At 39.2% G+C, this 17697-nt stretch overlaps 1 pseudogene; it reads left to right on the top strand.

Moving 5' to 3' along the window:
- The first annotated feature begins 13733 nt into the window (after positions 1-13733).
- Positions 13734-13827, top strand: LOC138997502 (U6 spliceosomal RNA; annotated as a pseudogene).
- Positions 13828-17697: the final 3870 nt, after the last annotated feature.

Raw genomic sequence — 17697 nt, forward strand, 5'->3', positions numbered from 1 at the left:
TAAAAATACTGACAATTTGTCCTGAGAATTGCATTGATTCCGTTGGATTTTTATGAAGATTAATGAGCGGTTGCTAATGTTGTGAACAGTTTCACACAGTCACTGAAGCCAATAGGAATTTTCAACGTTGACAGTTTTATCATCATCATCGCCATCGTGATAGTCATTGTATCCTCCCTTTCATCATTTATTATTTCCCCCTCTTTCTGTTTTATGCACTTAGACACACACAAGTTCCACGTAACCACACATACTGCTTTCCTTCTACACTTACTCAGTGTTTGCTTCTTTGAGACTAAGCTGGAAGAGTCTCCACCTTTGAGTAGCGTCGTCCTGTCCTTCCTAAACCTCCCAGAGCACTCCAAGTTTTTCTCCATCATATCTTTCAGTGGCTTAGTTCAAGGAGCCTGTGTGAGTAGGAACGGACAGGCAAGCGTGGGCTAGGCCTGGGGACAGCAGGGACAGCAACGTAATTATGCGTGTTCTCTCAAGAGTTCCTGGTCCAGTATTAAGATCTCATGCACTTGATTACTGCTTTGGGTCCCCAAATAATCTGCTCTCACACGTGGAATCAGAACGTGACTTTCTGTCTCCGTATCTCTGTGTCTTCTTCTTGTGTTTAGATGTTCGGAAATGCTGTTTATTGACAAAGGAATAGAAGACACCTACTCCTGTCCTATATATTTATAGAAACTTAGAGAAGGTAGTTGCTTCTACCCACAGAACCAGAACCCTCTATGCCAGTGGTTCTCAACCTTCCTAATGCGGCGACCCTTTAATACAGTTCCTCATGTTGTGATGACCCCCAATTTCATTGTTACCAATTGAACATAATTAAAGCATAGTGATGAATCACAAAAACAATATGTAATTATATATGTGTTTTCTGATCGTCTTAGGCGACCCCTGTGAAAGGGTCGTTCGACCCCCAAAGGGGTCGCGACCCACAGGTTGAGAACCGCTGCTCTATGCCCATACCTTATGTATCTGTTCCAGAAAGCAGTACTTGGGTGTCATCCAATGCCAAATGATTGTCCGCAACTCCTCAACAAGGAAGTTTCTGCCTTTTATTTCCATTTCTTCTGGTTTTGCTATTGAACATACGACCTGGAGCCTGCTTGAGATTAGCAGGCGCTTTCTGTCCAACTTTCCATGGTGATACCAGCTTTTGTTTTCCAGCCTTGCCTTGCCTGATTTCCTCCTCTGTTTTTTTCCTCTTGGCTTTTTAAATTAAAGTGCTAGTCCCTGGGGTGGTATCTCTTGCCTGAAGCTGTCATCCTACCCAAAGATAACAGCACTGCATTTACCATCGCAAAAACAGAGAAAAGAATGCAAGGACAGGAGAATGTTTGACCTATTCGTGATAGTGTCTTTTTCATTATAAAATAATAAAGTGTTTAACTGATAGTTTCTGCCAGAGATCTTGCAGATTATACACGCATTTCCACATCTCTGCTTTCAGTTCATTTTGCTGAGGTTTCAATAATAAATGGACATTTTACTCACCACAAAGAGATTGATTCTGGTTTAAATGGAATCCATAATGACCCCTCAAAATATATATATGGTTGAATCTATATTTTTTAAGAGAAATCATTTTTTAAAAATGGCAAAAATGGATCTGTTTATTTTTGAGCTGTTTCGTCAAAGTTCTAATAAGTTAAATTAAAGGGCATATTTTATGAACTGTGGCATTATATAGAAACTAATTGTAATTGTAGGTTCTCAGGGGGTAAAAACTAGATGAATATCATTTATAGAAAATGAAATAAAATGCCACCAATTATATTTCTTTTTTTAATTGGAAGCAGAAATATGCTAGATATATTTAGAAATATTTTAATTGCATATAAAGTGCCAAAGACTTTTTTAATGCAGTCATTTGATATCTGCATGCCTCTTTTGTTTAATTTCACATTTCAAATATTTCTGAATGCATAACAAGCCACATTGCCAAGACAGGCTTAGAAAATAGAGCTATACTCTATTATACATCAGAACAGCGATTTTAAACCTTTTTCATCTTAAGGCACACATACACTAATTACTAAAGTTCTGTGGCATGCCAAAATATATATATTATATTTTTTGCTGATCTGACAAAAATATAGGAATAAGTTTGCCATTGTCATTTTTTATTTGACAATCTAAGGAAAAGAAGTCAGTGCTTCTCACTAAATAGTTAGATGTCACATGTTTTAAAAGTCTTGTGGAACACCAGCATCTCAGCACAGCGGTTGAAAATCACTGCATTTGGATAATAATGTCTAAGAATATATATTTCAATTGAGATAATAGAAGCATAGGGCGATCTACTACCAGGACTGCTTATGGAGACATAAAAAACTAGCAAATAACCTGAAGGATATTATCTTGTCTTTTGTGAACCAGAGAAATACTTAGAACGGAATATATTTATTTGCCTCTGAAACCGCTCTCATCTTTGCATTATGCCTCAACTGTAATCAAGGCCAATAGTAGTTTTACTTTACGATAATTATACTTAAGAATATTAAGTAGCACTGTAACAATAAATACAATGATATACTTATCAATAGTTAAAGTACTGAGTATTTAGGATTTAGGATGACAAAACCAGGTCACTTTTGAGAGTACAAGTTTTAGTACTGATGAACATTAATCATTTTGCAGGGACAAAAGCAAAAACCTAGAATATTCCAGGCAAGGATGAATGGTCATGTAGGCTACTGTGATAGTTAACAGAAATAAAAGATGTCTCCAAAATAAGTAATGAATCAGATTACCAGTAACGATGAAGTAATATGTAGGTGATGCTTCTTTAATTGGCACAGCTCAGTTATTTGTCCCAATACCTAACGTTAAAGAAAGAAACCTAGACAATATTATTATTGGTTAAAGATTTGACTTCATGAAAGTTTATGCACACAGAAAATGACCCTGAATGGTGAGGGGTGTGTGTGTGTGTGTGTCCCATGACACCTAAGTTGGAGAAGAGTATAAGAACATTATTTCCCCTACTCTATTTCAACAGTAAATTAAGAAATCTAGAAATTCATAGCCTCTTAAATCATATGCCAGCATATTTTCCCCAGGACAAGAGAGAATCACTTAAAGCTAGATTTAAGAACTTTAACTGGAAATTATCTAAGAGTAATAGTTGTAAGCCAAATATCCATTATAATTTCATTGCTGAGATTTGGAATTTAATATGCTAGAAAACTTCTCAAAGACATCCAATAACCAACATTTTCAGAGACACATTCATTTTTTACTTCTTTCCACATTCAATGAAAGCTATGGCCTGGTACTTTCCTTAGATCATAATTTAGATGTCAATCTTTACTGCTCTAAAATAGTGGCCCTGGAGTTCTAGTTCTACTTAAGAGGAGCTCTCAAATATAATAAAAAATAGCTATGAAATCAGAAAGCTCTTAGTAATTCTACTGGCTCATGACAGGACCACTTGATAAGTTACTCCATACAGGAAAGAAAGAAAATGTGGAAGGTTCAGAAGGCAATGCCAAAATGAAGTTGAAAGTGTTGGAAATATTGTTTTATATCACTTCATCCTTAACCCTTTGTGACAGTTCAATGAAAAGTTGTATTTGAAGCTCCAAATTGTATTACATAGAATATTGCAAATAACTTCAAGCATACTTCTTATAAGAGAATGACTTTCTATTTATGGCCATGACCTTGAATAGAGATGTGCCCACACGGGTGTGGTTAAGTAGATCTAGTATCAGTTCCTCATTTTATCATTCATATATTGTTATTGATTTCAGAGAGTAAGGGAGAGGGAGAGATAGAAACATCAATGATGAGAGAATTGTTGATTGGTTGCCTCCTGCATGCCCCCTACTGGGGATCAAGCCCATAACCTGGGTATATGCCCTGACTGGGAATTGAATTGTAACCTCCTGGCTCAACCACTGAGGCATCACCCAGGCACCTCCTCATTTTAATCAGAAAAAAAGTGGTGATATGGCATATATTAAATTAAACCAGGACTATGTCGGGCACTATGCCTTTGTTTTCAGAAGGTGATCACATTGAAAGAGAGACTGGGAGTCAGGGCAAGTGGACACTAACCCAATCCCTCCTGCAGTTAGGGGAAGAATAAGTAGAAATGAATCCAAGTCCACCCTTTTACTTCACCATCAGAGTATTTTAACATAGTTAAAATATAGAGAGCAGAAATCCCTGTGTTCTAGAATTTTTGCTGCCATTGATAAAAATATTGTTATAAAATTAAAGATATTGTTTTATATTTCAATCAGAATTATGACAACTGATTACTACATTATCCTGTAGTAAATAGTAAATTCATGGCCTGAGAATCTATGGGAGCATGGTGGTCAGTTTTGGCCTATGCTAGTTAACTTCAAATATAGAGGTAGACAACATGAGTTTTTTTGTGATTCTCTTTTTAAGCACAAGCTGTTACTAAAGCAATTATGGTGAGTTATATTGGCAGACACATGTAAGCAATTACTCCAAACACTCATAGCATGCAAGTATGGCAAATAAAATTCCGATTGGAAGAACTTGGCATGGAAGAGGGAAGGGTTCAATGTCAAGAATTTTTATTTTTAGAATAAACAAAAATAAGGTACTTTATTTTTCTCTTATAGCATTGCTTTTGCATGCAAGATTTTTTCCAATAAAGTTATTGCCTGTCCCTATATTCAGATTGTAATTTGGTTGCTAAGCTGTGATTAACACTTTTGAAAGGGGGTTGGAGATTACATTATATAGAGACAGGATCCTTAGATAATGCAGTTAAACTAATGGATTTATCATGTACTGTAGATACACTTTTTAAAAAGGGAAAATAAAATCTATAGCTATGAATACCAGCCAGATTGAAGTTTCTGTGAGATGAAAATCATATTTGTGAATTATAAGTGATTCAGATCATTGTTGAAAGGTTCAAGTTTATTAGATATGCAATTTTATGTAAAGTTTGGTGAATTATGTGGTGTGCTTTCAAATAAAAACAAAAAATTGAACATTTATAATAGTATTTATTTTATAAGTTGTTTTTAGAGGATATACACACACATATGACACCACGCCTCTTCTCAAAGATTCATTCAGAACATGAGATATAAATATATGACATTTTAAATAACTGTACTTCAAAAGTACAAAGATAACACAAATTGTTATTAAATAGGTTGCATAAATAAATGGTATATAAAGCAATGTCACACAGAAGGACATCATCTGAGCCCAGAAGAGAATTTCAGTATAAATAGACTTTGACATACTGTATAGGTTTAAATACTTACTGGCTTCAACTGACTGCAAACATGTCTTCATTGGTTTCCAGAGGATTATCAAATTATTTGTAATTATTTGTTTACCTATTAATTGTTCCCTGAATTTTGACTTAATGACTCTTAATATTCCAAATTCCTAACCCTCTATTTGACATATAAAAGGCCCTAAACAGATAATTTGAAAAATGAACGAATGACTGTGCCTCATGCAGGCAGAAAGGTTGATTATATCATAGAAATTATCAATTGCCTTTGGCCAAGACCATGTAACATCTATACATATAAAAAGCCCGTGGCCCTAACTCCGTAACAACCAAAGACCTGTGTGACTGGGCGGGGCTGCACGATTTTGCGCACTGTGCTTCTAGTACAATAAAAATAATGGCAGAGTCCTGGGGAGCATGCTTGCTTTGCCGTACTCTCTGCAAACAAAAACCAGAATGGCATTCTAGGTGAGAATAACAGCATGAAGAAGTCCTGAATCTGATAAGGCTGGTATAAGTATTGTGGATTGAAGAAGCATAGTTCCCCTGACTCTTTATATGGTTAAACATGGCATATTCTGGAGCTCTGGGATAGCTCCAATCCTTATAGAGTGGAGATTGTAGAGAATCCTAATATGCTTAGATCAGGATCTGTGTGTGTTAATGATTCCACTGTAGCAGCAGGAAACAGATTCCCAGATCATCATCCTGGCACTGACAGTCCTTTGGTTGAGACAAGTCTGAGTTGAAGCATGTATCCTTTCCAGGAGAGCCCAGCATGTTAAAAGTGAGGAGCTTTGATTTCTTGACTTGATTCTGCTTTTACTGAGCTGTGTGGCTCAATTTTCTTGCTTGTAGAATGGGAGGTGGCAGGCTCCACTATCCCATTTCGATGTATCACAGATTGCTCTAGGAATCTGTGAGTAAGGTGGTTCCTGGGGTTGTGAGAAGGAGGAAAGTGACGTCCATGAGGCGGTCTTTTCTGTCTTCTTTCCCCTGGAGATATTTTCATGTCATCACACTGTAGCTCAAAACAACTGGCAGGTGAAAATGTAGTAAACTGGTTAATAGCATTGATTTTGGAATAAAAAGAATCTTCTGGGCTCAAATACTATATCCACTCTTAGTAGCTGTGGGATCTTCTGTCAGTTGAAGATAGAAAAACCTGCCTCTCAGGGCTGTCTAGTGTTAAATGGGTTCAAAACTCGGGGAGATCCTGACAGCACTGCTTGACTTCTCTCTATCTTTTCTGAGATGGCCACTCTGCTCTCATCCCCCCATCATCTCCTGACTGTGTCTACAATGGAGAAATATCTGATTTTAGTTCTCTTCAATTACGTACGAGAAATATCGCAAAGCGTGTGGGGTGGGGACAGAAGGGTTATTTTCTTGCTGAAAATAGTTATATTAAGAACTCAGAAGATAAGAGTGATTGGTTGGTATGTAAATTTCGGGATTCCCTCATATGCTTTTGTTTTTAACGAGCTGTTAAAGGGAACAGACAGAGCAGAAATAAATGACGTTCTGAGGATGTTGGAAATAAAAATCACAAAGCCGGAAGCTCAGACAAAACCTTCTTCAGCTTATACCCAGCCCTTTCTTTGTGATTACTAATAGAGAAGTATGGGTCCGCCTCATACGGTCTCTCTCTCCTACCTTGACTCAAAGTGATTCTAATGACCTCCCTACTTAACGCCAAAACTTTTCCCATTACAAATGAGAACAAAAAAAAAGTCACACTCCTCCCCATACCTGAAAAGGCTTTGCCTAATAGGCCTCTGGCTTCATCCTGGGCCCATCTCCACCACTGTCCACTCTGCTCCCTCTCATTAGCCTCACTGGTCTCTGAAGCTGTTCCTCTAATACACTAAGCCAGGCCTTACCTCAGGGAGCATGCAGCTGTGTATCCAGTCTGGGAGATTTCTTCCAGACCTCTGCTTGATTGGCACCTGCCCGTCATTCGAGTTGCAGCTCACATGTCATTCTGCTCAGATGCCTTCCTTGGCTCTCTTCTCTACAGCAGACCCATGTCCCCAGACCCTTCCTAGGTTCACAAACTGCTGTATTTAGTTCACAGCACTGTCCATTTTCTGGAGATGATTTGGACAGTTAATTCATTGGTTTGTTGACTAGTTTACTCTATGTCTTTCCCACCAGGTGACAAGCTCTCTGAAGACAGTAGTCTTGTCTGTTTGGTTCCCTGCTATATACTGGAGGCATCTAGAACATGCTTGGCACACAGTAAGTATTCATTTAATATTTGCTGAATAAATGCATGGATGTGGATGGGTGTTCATATTAACATTGTCTTATCTCAGAGGTGAGGAATGCATCCCCCTTTGGCCTAATATTAGGCTCACTTAGGCACAACTGAGGCACAGAAAATAAAACATTCTATCAACTTAAAAGTGGTTCTCTCTGCATGGCTGCAAAATAGCATGATTTGTGGAGCTTTAGAAACACAGATGCCAGCAGTCCATCCCCCAGTTAAATCAGACCCTCTGTGGGTAGAGTTTGAGTGAAGACAGAAACCAACAAAATAAGTAAACGATAAACTCCCTGCATGTTTTTATCATGCAACTATTAGACGAGTCCTAGCCTACCTTACTCATTCCAAAAAGAGCGGCAGAGTAACCTGCTGTTAAGATCCCATGAAATGATGGTTGGACATAAAGTTTGCCATTGGTATTACATGGGAACCTACCATTAATAACAGGCTGGAAAAGACGCTATTCTTAACCAAAACGAGAGAGAACGGGTCTGGTTGGATTGTCCACTGCAGGTTGGCCTTGGTTTTTGGTGCCATTCATTAAACCTCTGGGTGATTTGCAGCTGGTCACTGTCCCGTGGATTGCTGGGGACGCCTTTGCTGAGCATGTACAATAGCCGGTACTCTCTGGATGGCAGTGGCTTTGTGCTCTCACATGTTTCAGACAGAGATAAACACTGACATGATTTGAATTGGTGTTGTGACATTGTCGAAAGAGCTTAGATGTTTGAACCAGCCATGGCAGAGCCTAATGAAAGAATAAAGAGCGATTGAGTTTAACATACCACTTTATACCCGGATTGCGAGATGCGCTTTGATTATCTCAGTATCAGATTCTCCCTCAAAGTTCACAAGCACTCGAATCCTGTTCTACAAGAATATATACACATTGTTTTATGTTGGCTTTTGACGACATAAAACAATTTTACATATCAGTCCATCCAGATACAATAAGCCAATGCAACCATTTCCAATCCGAATTTTGCTGATAAGGATTCTAAAATGACAATTTATCAGAATCGCGTAACAATTTCAAATGGTCTCCTCAGGAGAATCCTCTCATTAATTATTAGCAAAAGTTCCTCCCTAAGAGCTCCCCAAAGAGGGTGGAAAGAAAAAAAAAATCAAAAAATGTATAAAGAGGCAGAGAAAGATATAGTGATGTAAGTGTAGTTAACGTGCTACGCATCATGACCGAAGAATGTTTTTTATATCTGTTATGAAAAAAGAGAAGTGCTCATTTAATTTTTAATAGGAGGGGGAAAAAAGTAGGAAGCAGATAACTGCAAACAGATATTGCTTAGCACGAGACCTTGTCTCTTCGTGACATAAACCTGTTTAGAGTCTGACTTCTCCATGCCCCTGACTCTTCCCCCCCGCGGTCCTTCAACCATGCTACTTCAAATCAGATAAATATGATTAATTTGTCTCTGCCCTGCTCTGAAAAGACACTCTGCATAGGGGCTTTGATCTGATCACCCAGGGGGGTCTCCTTCTGGTCCAGGCGGACTGAGTTGGAATCAGAGCAAAGGCTCATGTGATTATACGTGTCATTGTTAATTGAGCACTAATGTCAATGTTCATTAGGAACAAAGGAAAATGGGGCCTTGTAGCCAGGGCTTCATCTTCTCATTAACTGTATCACATCCAGTGGTACCTAAGATACCAGAACCGCAGTGTAACTTCCTGGAAAGGAGCATTTCGTATTTTCACGTGGTTATGTTCCTTCAAAGGGCTGGGGGGAAATGCTAGAAATTCATCTGGTATTCGTGCATAGCCTTTTGAATGTATTTGTTTAGGATCATGCCTTTTGCAGGAAAAACACCTGCAATAAACACAATTCAAACCCTAGTTGGCGATTTGTACCTTTTCCTTGCATTGATGGTCACAGGTGGGTTCTCCTGGCGTTTGAGATTTTCATGCATAGTCACTCCTGTGGCCCCTGACTGACCCCCTAAAGCTGTTGTGACAGATTCCCAAGTCTGTCTCTTCCAGTTGCGCCTTATCCCCGCCACTTACCTCACCCTCAATCCCAGTGGCAGAGAGGGGCTAGGAGAGGCTTTGAGGCATTGCCTCAAAAGCCTGTGATTTTGCAAATTTGAAGGAAGTACTCTTTCTGATGACAGCAACGAGCGACACGAGCTCCTGAGTGTAGGGAATGTGTCTGAGCTCTCAGGTGAATTCCATCTCCTGGAACAACTTAGCTCAGGACCCTGATCAGCTCTTAGGAAAATGCTTTTATGTTGAAGGGCCTAGTTTGGGTTATGAAAGTAAAAGTAATACCGCGTCCAGTTCTGCACTCAGCTTGGAGTCAGGACAATGAAATGAATAGGTTCTGGGGAGGTGCGGGAGGGGACTAAGTGGGACTTCAATATTCATTGCTCTGGAGGGAAAAAGATGTCAAGAAAGATTTAGTTTGTGAAGAGACATAAACTAGATGACTTCAAAGATTGTCTTTGAATTCCCAAGTACTAAAAATGGGGGCTGGGGGTGGGGAGAGGGGAGGGAAGGCTTTCTTTAACTCGGCTTGAGTTGTGCTTAGAAGTAGACAACTTTTCTAAAGAGACAAGGTAGGCTGGCGGAAAGCTTGATGTGCGGTTGGGGCTGAATGGAGTGGACCACAGTAAGTCAGAAAAGGAGATAGGAATGTGTGCCGGTGCTGGGTTTCTTAGCCTGCGGAGGTCATTTCAGGAGTGGTCGTCGGTCCTCACCCTTAAAGGGAAGGAAAGGAATGGGACTTGGAAACGTTGAGGGTTGTCTATAGGTGACTAATTCCTGCCTTGTCCGAAGTCATTGAAGGGACCGGATATCAAGTGAAGTGATTGGAATTAGAGGAGATAAGGGAAAGGGGAGGGAAGGAAAAGGAAAAGACAAAGGAAAATGTAGAAAGGGAAAAATAGGGGAGGGGCAGGGAGGAAAGGGAAGGAAAAGAGAGAAAGAAAAAAATAACCATAGGTTCTCCAGTTTAACCCGAACTCAATTTTTTTTTTTTTTACTATATGTACTCTCCCCATGAACTTTTCTTCATATCTTCAACCCAACACATTTGGGTGACACCATTTGGCCACCACGCACACTGACCCATGTGTTCAAGCCACCTGACTGAAGGGAGGACTAGTCAATTGTGATGCTATGTGTTCATATGTCAGAGGTGAGGTCTGGGCTGTGGCCATCATGGTATCTGGCGGCTATTTGTGACACCAGTTTGAGAGTGAACTGGAAAGAAGGGCTCAGTCCGGCCACCATGAAAGGCGAACATGTAAAGGATGTGTGTGAGGAGAGGATCTGTAATGAGGACAGGGACAGAGAATGTGGGGGTGCAGGAGAAAACCTAGAAACATCCCTGTGCACAGGGGCAGAAGTCCGCTCTATCTGAGACCATCGAGGGGTCAAATACAATGAGGAGTGACAGATGCTAACTTTATTTTCTGTAATATGGTGTCCGTGTGGATCTCCTGTCTTATCTCTATAACAATCCTCACCTTCATCTCTGTAAAAAGAAGGACCGACTCTTTGCAACATGGGAATATTCAGGATATTCATAAAAGTGGATAAAAATGTAGAACTTGAGTGCAGTTAACACAATTTCCACATCAAATATCATTTCATCAATATTCAGAGGTTTTTGAAACATGACATGGAACTAGGATATTTAAATATGTGCTTTTGTTGGGTAGAATGTTGATAAGAATGATATGGCAATGATGACTATTTGCCATACTTATTTGGCATAAAGTAGACATTGAGAGAATTTTCTCTTATGGAGAATGTTCCAGATCCAGGGCTTTGTAAATTCGCTACTAAGTATACACATAGAGGCTAATGGGTCCAGTGAGGGATTTGATGATGAGTTGCCTGGGGTTAAACCCCGACTCTACCAAACACTGATGTTGCTACTTTGGGAGTCTTCTCTAATGAATGACAAGGAGAGGAAGGTGTGGTAAAGCAGATAGGAAGAAAGTAGAGAAAATAATGCACCTACTTCATAGAGTTTTCCTGAGGATAAAAGTAGATCATACATGGAAAATACTTCCAACAGTTCTTGTCACATGGTAAGCTCTCAATACATGTTGGCTCCCATTCTTATGATTCAGTTATTTTAACAGTTCTGTAAAAACATGCTCTCACTACTCACATTCTATTGGGAAGAAAATGAGAGCTTAGAGAGGCGAAGGAACTGGAGTGTGATCGTAACAGGAGAAGAATTCCTTTGACTTCCAAATCCGTGCTTCTTCCTCTACACTAGGAGTTTCCAAACTCTGTTCTGAGGTGCCCTCTGGGCGAGAAAATGAATTTAATGTGTGCTTTCAATGCTATCACTTTTTCCAACTGTATGAGAAAGGAGGCGAACTCTTCTTTCAGACTAGATCTTTCTGCATGCAATCCCCTCCCTTCCCCTGAGAGCACATGAGTTATGAAATCATCCAATACATATGTTGCCTATACCCTGGCACATCCCGAATAAGCACATACGCCCCTCTCACTGCACCCTGAGGAATTTAGCATATGTCGTCCACATCCTGGGATTGTCCAGAGTGCCATTTGGAATGAATTGCTGTTAAAATTCCAACCCATTATACCTTACTTGGCATAATATTGCATCTAATGGAATTAAGATGTTATTTTATGGATTTGCATCTTTCCCTGATCACTATATGACAGTCCTTTTCCCCCCTGCGCCACAATAACCTGACAGTCATTCCTGCTGACATAGCAGGTTTTGGGGGACAAATAGACTTCATTAGGTTTCCAATGCATACAAACCTGGAAAAGAAAACACATAGTAAAAATCTATTGATTTTTAGCATTTTGAAGCTCTGGTAACAAAAATATGTATATTGTAGCATAGACCCACTCAAAGTATTTACAATTTAACATACAGCGAGGGCATGACTGGAGCTATTACCTGAAAATGTGCATGTGACAAATTATTCATTTCTCCAGTTATACAAATTTTAAATTGGAAGAAAAGAGAGCTAGTAGTTTTTATATGCATTAATGTGCCAGATGCATGGCTAAGTGACTTACAAGTAAAAAACTGCTCCTTTCACTATTTAAAATAATTGTGAGAGAGGAGGGATTATTTTGCCAGCTTTTTAAGAAGGTTTCTTTAAGGCTTAATGCAAGTAATTGAACACAATCTCACAACCAGTAAATGATGCAGGCAGAATTCAATTATGTGCTTATTTGAATACATACTTTTATTTCATGTACCAGAGGCCTGGTGCATGGATTCATGCACCAGTGGGGTCCCTCAGCTTGGCCTGCTCCCTCTCGCAATCTGGGACCCCTTGGAGGATATCTGAGAGCCGATTTCGGCCCAATCCCCACAGGCCAGGCCGAGGGACCCCACCGGTTCACGAATTTATGCACCGGGCCTCTGGTATGCATTGCATATAAGATCTTCAGTTAATGTCTTCCCACCCTCCCCCCTCCCCCCTTCCCTCTGAGATTCCATGTTTTGTTGGAATCCCTTGGACTGTTCCATGTTTTCTTGCCTGTGGGTTCCGCTCCTGCGTTGAGTGTCTGCCCCTTGGTGGTCAGTGTGTGTCATAGGTACTGACCTGTCGGCCGGTTGGCCAGTTAGTTGGCTGGTCACTTAGGCTTTTATGTGTTTAGATAGCACATGATAAGTAACAACTGAGAGGTAACAAGACAAATGAAACTGAAATGTCCTATGTGTTACATACTACTGCAGAGCGGTTATTAAAGTAATCAAGAAGTAGATGGGTCAGAGGACCAACCATGTTGTAGTTAATGGTTAGTTATGCATTTTTGAAGCATTTTCACAGGTGAGTCCCAAAATAATCCTCCAGTGATGGTTTCATCATCCTCAATTTATGGGTGATGACATCCTGGTGGTACCCAGCACATATATTAGCAAATCTTTCAACCTTCAAATAGTTGCAGGACTATGGTTGCTACAACAGCACGTATACTAAAATTGGAACAATACAGCGCTAGCTGGTTTTGCTCAGTGGATAGAGCATCAGTCTGAGGAATGAAGGGTCCCAGGTTTGATTCTAGTCAATGGCACATGCGCGGGTTGTGAGCTTGATCCCCAGTGGGGGGGGGGGGGGGGAGTGCAGAAGGCAGCTGATCAATGATTCTCTCTCATCATTGATGTTTCTCTCTCTCTCTCTCTCTCTCTCTCTCTCTCTCTCTCTCTCTCTCTCCTTTCCTCTCTGAAGTAAATAAAAAATAATCAAGTGTACTTTAAAAGTAAAAAATATTAGAATGATTCAAAGACAATTAGCATGGCCCCTGTGCAAGGATGGCACCCAGATTCCTAAAAATCCATATTTTTCAGACTCATAGACACAGAGAGTGAACTTGGGGTTGCCAGAGAGTAGGGGGATCGGGACACTAGGTGAAGGAGGTGAAGAGACTAAGAAGCACACATTGATAGTTACAAAATAGTCACAGGGAGTAAGGAAAGCACAGGATATATAGTCAATACTATTGTGATAATTATGTAGGATGGCTGTTAGGGTACTGGAAATATCGAGGGGAACACTATGTAAAGTATGCAATTGTCTAACCACTAAGCTGTACACCTGAAACCAATACAGAATACAATTGAGAAAATAAAAGTTACAGGACTATTCACCATGCTAGGAAATTGATCTCATCAGATATTGTCAGACCCTTGCCATCTCTTGTCCTCTTCTGTCTCTATCCTCTTGGTGAAAGCATATGCCCCAGGTAGTCCATGGTCCCAAAAAGATGAAGCAGGTAGAGCCAAACTTCAGCTCGAAGACGGGCCCAGCCTCACTCAGTCTCAGCTAAATGGGTGACCCCCATCTAGATTCTAGCAGGAAAGTTAAGAGAAAGAAAAGGGTCGTGTATGTTTTCACTGAGCCATACTTGTCATACAATTTCAGGTGGACAGCTTAATGATTCAGTATTTGCATGCATTGCGGAATGATCAGCAAGTTAAGTCTTGTTACCTCCCGCCACCATTCATAGTCACAAACTAATTTTCTCTGGATAACAACTCTTAAGATCTACTTTTTGAGTAAATTTTAAATATACAATACAGTGTTATTAACTATAGTCACCATGCTGTGAATGATATCCCCATGACTTATATTATTTTATAGCTGGAAGTTTGTGCTTCTTAAGACACTGTAATGAGTATGCTTATAGGTGTGTGTGTGTGTGTGTGTGTGTGTGTGTGTGTGTGTGTGTTAGCTTTCTGGGATTGGGCTAGAATTTCCTACATTCAAAGGAATAGTATTGTTTTGTGGGGAAAGGAAACAGCATCTAATATTGCCTCTTTCAAGAGGGAATGCCTTTCTGGAAATAGAGACAGGTTTAGTTTTATGAGAACAAATTGCATCCTAAAACCAAGGCATTGAGTTGTCAAAGGAAGCCTTGAGAAATCTCTCATCGTTCCCTTTACTGAGGAGAAGGGCCAAGGGCTGCAGAGCTAAGGCCTCCCCCATCAAGTCATGTAAAATAATGTAATCTGGTTTTCTTACAAAATATATTTAATGCATGGTGAGCCAAATAAATCAAGAGTTGTTTTGTTGTTATATTGCCTCATTACCAGCCCGTCTTTCGCTTCCTGTGTTTTTAAAATACATGTTTATACACACACCTAACATAATCAATAATTTAAAAAAAACAGTAGTGAAAAAGACTTAATGAAATGCATCGGTATTTAAAAGTCTCCCGCAAACTTTTGTTGTTGTTAAAAAGCTTCAAGAAAATGTCAATTTTAATTTTTTGTTTCCTCATCAAAGGAGTTCAAATAATGTAGCCAGTTGTTCTGTGTTGAGGGTCTTTTGTGGTTTGGTCATTTGTGTGTGTGTGCTGGCAAAGGTGTAGAGACTGGTAGGTGTTCTTTGCCCCTTTTCTTGGTGGTTTTGTGTGTGAGCAAGGCTCATCCTCAACAGTAATTCAAGTCTCTGATTTCATTACTTAAGGAACCAGTTGATACAATAGCTGAGAAAGGAGATGTGGCATATGTGCGTGCTTAGATCAGTGGGAACAAGCGGTCATTCATTCAATACCCCCAGCACAGAGAAGACGACCTCTCTAAATTTTTTTTGATGGGCCAATGGGTTGATTGACTGGTGTTTATATTGGTTAGGCCACTCTTTCTCAGACATCACTTATGTATCAACGAGGATCTCATTTCTGTAAGCTGACTTTGTAACCTGCTATTTTACTGAATTTATTGAAGAATTCGAACAGTTTTTTTTATTGACTCTTGGGAATCTTCTCTATAAAATGTTCTATCATCAGCAAATAGCAACAATGTTGCTTCCTTCCCCCATCAGGATGCCTTTATTTCTTTGTCTTGCCTAATTGCTCTATCTAGGACTTGTAGTATTATCTTGAGTAGAGGTGCTGATTTGGGGCAACTTTGCTTTGTTAGTGATCTCAGAAAAAACTCACTTTTCTCCATCCAGTATAATGTTAGCTGTGGCGTTGTCCTATATGGCCTTTATTATGTTGAGGTATGTTCCTTCTACACCATCAATTAAGAGTTTTTGTCCTGAAAGGATGCTGGATTGCATTAAATGTTTGTTTGGAGTTTTTTTTGTGTGTTATATCTTGAGATGATCATGCAGTTTTTATCTTTTATTTATTGACATGATGAATTACATTTATTGATTTGTGTAATGTTGAAGCATGCTTGTATCCCAGGGATAAATCCCACTTGGTCAGGGTGTATAATCCCTTTAATGTGTTCTTGAATTTGATTAGCTAATATTTTGTTGAGAATTTTTGCATCTATATTCAACAGGGATACGGTAAAGTAGATTGCAAGAAATATTTTATATATTTAAAAGTGAATATTTCAATGATGTTTTTAGTTTACATTTCTGTGATTACATTTCTGTGTGCAAGTTCTTGAGCTGCTTAAGACAAAGAATCTAATGATATTTAATAACACTTATATACCTGTCAACCAAAGTAAACAAGTATTAATATTTTTCACAATTTGCTTTAATAAGTCTTATAAAATTTCATTGTGTTCCTTCCTCAGAAAAAGGCAAAACTTTGAGAGAAATATTCAGCCATTAATATTGTGGCCTAAGTTATACCATCACAATGAACTATTTTTAAACAATGGTCATTATTGACATTACTACAGATGTCCATCACTTATCCTCCCACTTTGCTCCCTCCAACCAGATCTCACCTTCTCCTCCCTCACAATATATATATTCAAAATATTATCATTTCAACATGTAATCAATTTTAAAGTTTTAAATCTCTGTTCTTCTTATCTATGAATACATCTTTAATTTTTAGAGATAGATAGATAGATAAATAAATAAATAAATAAATAAACAAGCAAACAATGGTCATTAGATTTATATAATAGGGCAAATTCAAGTTATCAGTGTGGTGACAACGATCACCTGAAAAGTTGTGTTTTCTTGAACAGAAGACAACAGGAAAGGTATTAAATGCTAGAGGCCCAGTGCACAAAATTTGTGCACTTGGTGGGGGGGGGGGTCCCTCAGCCCAATCTGTGCCCTCTCACAGGGAGCGGGCCTACGTCAGCAGGCGGACATCCCCCGAGGGGTCCTTAGTGCTGCCACAGAGGCAGGAGAGGCTCCCACCACCACCGCTGCTCTCGCCAGCTGTGAGCCCAGCTTCTGGCTGAGCGGTGCTCCCCCTGTTGGAGTGCACTGACCACCAGGGGGCAGCTCCTGTGTTGAGCATCTGCCCCCTGGTGGTCAGTGTGCATCATAGCGACCTGTCATTCTGCTGTTCAGTCGATTTGCATATTAGGTTTTTATTATATAGGATAAGATATAAGAAAATGCTTATTATATGTTTGGCAATTATACAGTGCTTACAGAGCAATGCTGTTATTTGTTAATAGCTGTTGTTATTTTTAATTGTGCATTTTATTTCCTTGCAAATCTATTGTAGGTTTTGTTAACATTCATAAGAGTTATTACTCATGCTAACTTCATCATGTCTCTGAAAAGACAGAAATAATTATTAGGATAATTATTATGAACATCTGGGAAAGTACAATTTCTTTTCTTTTTTCAGAAATAATACATTTCTATAAATGAAGTGGCTTTATCAGCTTTATAGACCTTGTTTTATTACACTGTTGTTGTTTTAACCTTAATTTTTTTTCTTAAAAAAACAGAAAAATATAATCAAAAAAAGACTGGCCAAGGGTCTTATTTTTCAACAA

This window comes from Myotis yumanensis, unplaced genomic scaffold (assembly GCF_028538775.1).
Source record: "Myotis yumanensis isolate MYYU_CA2020_CCGP unplaced genomic scaffold, mMyoYum1.0.hap1 SCAF_18, whole genome shotgun sequence".
Lineage (NCBI taxonomy): Eukaryota > Metazoa > Chordata > Mammalia > Chiroptera > Vespertilionidae > Myotis > Myotis yumanensis.